This window comes from Centroberyx affinis, unplaced genomic scaffold, assembly GCF_046629955.1.
Source record: "Centroberyx affinis isolate AG114_WGS23_722 - 3 ecotype Tasmania unplaced genomic scaffold, CSIRO-AGI_Caff_v1 ptg003494l_1, whole genome shotgun sequence".
In the NCBI taxonomy this organism is placed as follows: domain Eukaryota; kingdom Metazoa; phylum Chordata; class Actinopteri; order Beryciformes; family Berycidae; genus Centroberyx; species Centroberyx affinis.
In genome coordinates, this window is record NW_027281449.1 from 22537 (window position 1) to 30048 (window position 7512).

Below are 7512 nucleotides of genomic sequence, written 5' to 3' on the forward strand. Positions count from 1 at the left end.
CTTAAAAAAAAAAAAAGGGCAGCAAATCTACAGGGTCTCAATTAATGGGGACGGGGCACTCTTCTCTGTCGCAGCCACACTTTGTTATTTAGGCTGACAAGATGGGTGGAAAATATCTTGCAGAGTGCAGCTATAAAGGAAAGGAGAGTGATGGAAGGGGAGAAAGAGAGAGGGAGATGAAAGGAGATATAGAGAGAGAAAGGTAGAAGAAAGCGAGGAAAAGTGAGACGGAGAGTGTGTTTGATGTTTGCTGGTGGCACAGAGGGTCCAGGAGGCCCCAGACACATTATAGAGATGATGGAAAACAGACAGAGGACAGAGAGACAGATGGAGGGAGGAATGAAGGAGTTGAGGAGGAGAGGGACCACATGGGAAAGAGAAAAAAAAAAGTGAGGAGAAAGCAGAGGACGGAGCGCCCCGGATGGCTCAGTGTGTTGCAGGTTCAGGTCCAATTTAAGACCTTTGTTGCTCTCTCTCTCTCTCTCTCTCTCTCTCTCTCTCTCTCTCTCTCTCTCTCTCCAGTCTTTCCTGTCTGTCACCACTCCATGCTGTCTAAACAATGAGCTGAACTGTGTTATTATCATCATTTATTAGGCAGTTTCAGCCAAGAAAGCTGACTGGTCAAAGTCCCAACCATGTTGAAAATCCCCATAAAGCACAGCTGGACAGATGGAAAGAAACAACAAAGAGATTTGAATATCACTAACTAGCTCCCTGGTTGCTATTCCCACTGTTGTGGCAACCAGGGAGCTAGTTAGCAATCTGCTTTGCTTTTCATATGTTTTTTTGGATTATTATGATATGTATACTACTTTGGAGAAAACTGGTCAGACAGCACACATGCATCAGTAACAAGCATCAGTTTATAACAGACATAAGACCCTTCAGGATATGCTTTATTACGGTTATGGGTACTCCGGTGCTGCCGATAGCTGTGCCTCATACCAGTAGAAGGCTTCACGTGACCTAACACTGGCGGCCATATTGGAGGTCAGCTCTTGGCTGGTTGTAAACAGGGAGTTGCGTTTCTAAACATACAAAAAATAATTTCTGTGCTGTTTTCGACTCTGATCATTTTATCTGATACATTGATTTTGTGTTTACATGTCAACTTGTTAGCTAGCTAATCTGGTTAGCTAACCATCATTGTCACATCTGATTAGCGCACTAGCTAATGTATCTAGTGGAAGCTAGCATTAGTTGTGGCTTATAGCGCGTAACGTCAGTTTCTTTGCTAAATTAGCCTGCTGCTAGCTAGCTGGCAATGCCAAAAAACAACTGTTTGTTCTACTAAGGCCTTTGAAGCTAATCCACAGTAACAGACTATTCACTTTTACTGAATGAACCTACTGCTACACCACAACAGTCTTTTTCAAGTATCTTTCTTGTGCCAAGCTGTTAGCCTTTGATATATTTAGCCTTTATTTGCACACAGCCAAATCTATGGCCCTCCATGATGGCACCAGACCTGGTTGCTAGGAGATTTGTGACGCAACTGCAAATCCTCTATAGTTTTTACAATCTAAATGCCATTTTCCTTAAAGCATGTTTCTGACTAATCCGGCCAGTCATCAGCTCTTTGGCATTCTGGTGGCTCAATGGACTTAAAGCACAAATCACGTCAGCCTTGCTCTCTTTTTTCTCTTTTTTTCCTTCTTTTTTTTTACTGTATAGCGTTTAATAAAGCAGAAATGACATAAAAATAAATATGACAAAAATATTTCATCGCAGCACTCAAACTCAAGCAAAGTAATGTGATTACTCTCCAATACTTTTGGATCAGTTTGCTTGTATAACCCATTGAATATGCACATAAACAAGTAGTTTATGTCAATTTACAGTCTGCACTTTGAATAATATTATGATCGTCCTATAAAACAATGTCCTAGTTTATTATTTCAGGCGGTGTAAACTCAGATAATCTCACAATCTAAGAACCTTTTCCCTTACCGTGTATGACTAATCCATCCACGGACATATTATTTTGGCATCCTGTTGGATCAGTGGAATAAGGTGCATATCACATACTCACAATATTCATCATTCCCTCTCTATCTTCAATTCTTCCTGTCTCTCTCTACTGTACTAAAGAAGAATCGCCGTATCTTGAAAACACTGTCTTACACTGTAACTGTTTTACAATAGATCTACGAAAGAAATGCACGTAATGGATTACATTTTGTTAATAAGATTACTGATTGATTACCTGTTGTATTCAGACTGTAATCCCATTCCTCTCCAGCCCTAAAAGACAGAGAGTGAGGGAACTGGAGGGAATAGAGGAGAATAGAGTAGCGTTGAGTAGAGTAAGGTAGAGTTTTGCTTAGAGGCACTGCGTCTAGAGACAGCAACTGAAAAAATACAAAAGCAAAAACATCAAATATTCAGAATAAAGTGCATGCGTACAAATGGGTGCAGTAAATAAGGAATTGGGCAGATGGATGGAGAGAATGAAAGGAGGAGCAGGTGGACTGGAGGAGAATGACAAAGGAGATCGATGCGAAGAGATGGAAGAAAACAAACAAACGAATGGAGAATAGGAGAGGAGGGCTACAAAATGACTAGAGAAGAGATGAAACAAGAACAAAAGAGAAGAGATAAGAAGAGATTTAGATTTAGACCTTGTGGATGGACAGATGGATGGTTTATTTTCTTCTTCTGAACCACTCTGGGAAATGCAACAAAGCAAACCAGAGCTTGTAAACAAAGGTCACATGGACTCAAAAGTAGCTTGTTTACTGGGCAGAGTTTTGGTATCTTGTCATCCTGCCTGGTTAGACACTTAAGCTTAGCATGACCATCTTGTCTTCCTGTGTTTTGCCATAATTCACCCTCTCTGGTGTTCGTACCAGTTAAAAATACATGAAGAAACAGCTGAATATGAGCGTCTCCTTATACCTGTTGTAACGTGTTTGGTTATGTCTTATTAGCTTTAGCGAAATGCTCTTGGATAGCTTGACAGAGCCGGATGACAACAAGATTGGGATTTTCACATGCACCGCTTTAACTATGCGTATCGTGGTCTCCACAGCACTATATTCTCTAAACATACATGTGTAGATTAATGTAGTGTAACACGTGCCAAGTCATTACTGAAGAGACTTAAAGATTACTGGGGCCAGTTGCATAAAGCTAGGCTTATTAAGACTGTCTGTTACTTAAATATTATGACTGACTTATGTTGAGGTAGGAAAGTTAGCCACCTTCCCCCTGGTTAATCTTGAGTTAAGAATTTTGTTGCTATGGCAACGGGTCGGCTTAACTGTCAGAGTGGGAAGTTTAAATAGGCTACTGTATGTATATAGGCTACTATTTCATACTAAACGGCAAATCTTTGGTTTTTGGAAAGAGCCTGAAAAAGAGCGCGAGTCTTTAGAGACAGAAACAATACAGAGATCTACAATCAAGAAGTAGTAGGAAAAAGATAGACCTGGTCTTAGACTTAAATGTGACTTTAAGTCATACTTGCTATAGACATTTATATTTACCTGTTCCTACTACTTCTTGGTTGTTGTAGATCTCTAATGGGTTGTTTCTGTCTCTAAAGACTCACTCTTGTCTTCAGACTCTTCCCAAAAACCAAAGATTTGGCATCTTGTATGAAACAGCTTCAGTATTTAAACGTCCCACTCTGACAGTTAGGCCGACTCGTTGTCATAACAACAAAATTCTTAACTCAAGATTAGCCGAGGGGAAGGTGGCTAACTTTCCTACCTCAAAATAAGTCAGTTGTAATATTTAAGTAACAGACAGTCTTAATTAGACTATTCCAACCTGAGAATCTAAGACCAGTCTAGTCTTAAACTAGCTTTATGCAACTGGCCCCAGGTAAATATAAGTGTCTATAGCAAGTTTGACTTCACAAAGTCACATTTAAGTCTAAGACCAGGTCTATTTTTATGCAGTCGGAAGACAGACTGGGAGTAGAACTCAATACCTGTTGCTGTAACTCTGTCCCAGTAAAACAAGGAGCGTAAAAACACAGTGGGCTTATTTCTTATTTCCCACTGTAAAAGCACAGGTTTAGGGATCGGTTCCTGTAGATTACTGTTAACAAACCACAACCCAGTTTTCAGGCATCAAACAGAGTTTAACAAATTACTAAGAAGAAAGAGAGCGACAGACAGAGCGGCAGGAGGGGAGGGCGAGAGAGGCCAGACGGAGGAAGGCCAAAGCACCTTCATCTCCCTTTCAATCTGCGCGTTAGCGGCTGGCTAATGGCTTTGAAATGACAACCTCGCTGACACGTTCATCACACATTTATTCGGCGGCAGTTAGCAATGCAAATAAGGAGGGCAAGCAGGAGGCTGGGGGGGAGAGGAGGGGGGTGCAATTTACATGCTAAAACGCTCCCAATCGACGACATGCAGAATATTTCACCGTGCTGAAATACGAAATCTCTAAAGAGAGAGGCACTTCAGTGATGGAAGGGTGGAAGGGAGTTTAGCGCGGTGCTTCTGAAAAGCCTAAATGAGCACAATTATGCGCGGGCTGGTGCGGCGCATTAGCAAGCAAATGAGAGAGACAGAATTTATGCAAAGAGGGGTCTGGGAAATTATGATGGTTGCGGCAGAAGAAATACACACTCCACAGTATGTTGACTGCATGTCAGGGGGAAAGAGGGAGAGGCAGATGTGTGGAGACGTTGTGTGGAGGACCCTGCAGAGCAATCAAATAAATCATCATAATTTGTTCTTATGGCTCTTTTCAAAACAAAGTGTTACCAAAGTGCTGTTAACATAAAGCGAATAAAATTAAGTCAAAAACAAAACTGCAATTTGGAAGATGAGGAAGCGTCAAAGGAAGCAGAAGAAAAGAAAAAAAGAGGCTGAGGATGGCAAAAGCAGAAGCAGCAGAAGAAGAAGAAGAAGAAGAAGAAGAAACCGCAGCAGAGGAGAAGAAGAAGCAGACAATAGGCAAATATACAGTGCCTTGCAAAAGTATTCTTTCTGCACATTTTGTTGTGCTATGATGTTATTTTAAAATGCATTTATTCAGGATTTTAGTCTGAGTTCAATGTTTCAATTCTATCAATTCAGTAGAAATTTATGTGAAACTATAAAAATAAAATTCAAGTTTGCATCAGTATTAAACTCCTTTGCCACACTAGCAAAAAAAATGTGTTCAACATTTCTCATCATCTGTTACTCAGATGTCGTATTTAGATTGTATTTAGTGATTCTGAACGGTGTTTTCCTTTCAATTTTTTTGTCTTTCTTGCTATGGGACTGAATGGGATTTTAGTCCAGTTCTTGGACGTTTCAGAGAAAATATAAATCATCACCATCCCATTGCTGTTTGTGAAAATACAGAAGGGGAAATATTTAGTTTTTTCTGTCCAATTTCTCTATTAACTTCCATAGTAAAAATGGACTTGAAAATCCCACTGAAACGGCATGGCACCTTCTGTATTTTCAACTATAAAGATCGGAATAGGATGATTTATATTTTCTTTTAGACCTCAAGATCCGGTGGATGACTAACAGCTCTAACTTGGCACACGTGCACACGATACAAATAATTAAACTGTCTCTCGTTTAGCAGAAATCATTTAGTTGCCAGGTATCTCTGTAATGAATTCCCAGGAACAACGGCTCTAATCTGCCGACTGATCCCACCTTGACCCGCGCACCGCTCCGCCATTATTTCCATATTAGTCATGTGAATTGCATTTTCCCCAGCTATACTCTCTATTCATTCATTTCAATTGAATAAAATCGAGTCGGAGATGTTATGAGGGTGTTGGGGGGAGGCGGAGAAAGACAGAAAGAGAGAGAGAGAGAGAGAGAGAGAAGACTATTTCTTGATTAGCGATGAAGATGAAGAAGGGAGCCGGAAATTGGAAAATGGACAGGAGAAGAAGGGAGTGAGGTAAAGAAAATGGAGAGAGAGCGAGGAAAAAGGAAGGAAAGGAAGGAAGGAGGGAGGGAGGGTGAGAAGGAAGGGAGAGAGAAAAAGAGGAGAGAGCAAATGCAAGCCTTCCCATTATCAAGCAGCAATCTCCTGTTTCCATCGGTTCTTTATGAAGCATAATGGAAGCTAATGAATCCCTCTGTGTCTCGGGGTGCGGAGAAACACACTGGAAGTTATTAGGCTTCTGTTGGATGAATGGATGGATGAATGAATGGATGAATGAATGGATGGATGAGTGGATAGATGTGTGAGCGGATGAGGCAGAGAAGAATGTGTTTGGATGCAGCAATATGTGAACATATATAGGCAGAACAAGAGTGTGTGTACGCTCAATCGTGAGGCAGTTGTGTGTGTGTGTGTGTGTGTGTGTGTGTGTGTGTGCGTGTGTGTGTGTGTGAACAAGATATATATATAGAAAGACGATCTATTCATGGGTAATGAGCATCTGAAACATGTGTTTGACATCTGGAGGCGTTGGGCAATACCCTCCAAACTTCCCCCCCTCCTCCCTTCATCTGGCTCCTCCGATGAATCCTCTCCTCTTTTCTCTCCTCTCCACTCCACCACTCTTCTTCCTCTTCCTCTCCTGGCTTTCCTCCTCTTCCTCCCCTCCCCTTCCTCTCCTCTAGCTGGCTGCACCCGCATCTGAAATCCTTCACAGTGCTGTATACCGGACAGATGGAGGGGGGAGAGGCGGAGGTAAAGAGCGTGAGATTGGGGGGGGGGGGGGGTGATAGGAGAAAGAGAGAGAGATAGAGGTAGGGTGAGAGAGAGGGGGGGGGGGGGGGAGATGAAGGCTAATGAGGCAGCATGATGAGGGGAGATGGAAAGAGTGACTAGTCATTACGAGGAGTGGAGTGCGCATGAAAGAAAATTGGAGAATTATGAAGGGAGAATTGCAAGAATGTAGAAACACTCAAACAGGGAAGCCACCGTGAGGGTCGCAACAGTAGGAAAGTGTTAGGAAGATGGAGTGGAGGCAGTCCAAACACACACACACACACACACACACACACACACACACACACATCTATTCCCTTTTTCCTGAAAGCACACAGAGCCATAAATCCCCTGTGAAGCCAGCAGCAATGCGGCTCAGCTCACATCTACTGTATCCTCTCTATATCCCTCCACACATTCTGTCTAAATCCCATGATGTTCTTATTACCATAATCAGCTCTGAACGGCAACACAACGAGAACACCCACAGCCAGGCACACAGTCAGCTAGACAGCCAGCCAGCCAGCCAGCCAATCAGTCAGTCAGCCAGTTAGCCAGTCAGCCAGTTAGCTAGTCAGTCAGTCAGTTAGACAGTCAGTCAGTCAGTCAGTCAGCCAGTCAGCCAGTCAGTCAGTCAGTCAGTCAGTTAGACAGTCAGTCAGTCAGTCAGTTAGACAGTCAGTCAGTCAGCCAGTTAGCCAGTCAGCCAGTTAGCTAGTCAGTCAGTCAGCTAGTCAGTCAGTTAGACAGTCAGTCAGGCAGTCAGTCAGCCAGTTAGCCAGTCAGTCAGTCAGCCAGTTAGCCAGTCAGTCAGTCAGTCAGTCAGCTAGTCAGTCAGTTAGACAGTCAGTCAGTCAGTAAGTCAGCCAGTTAGCTAGT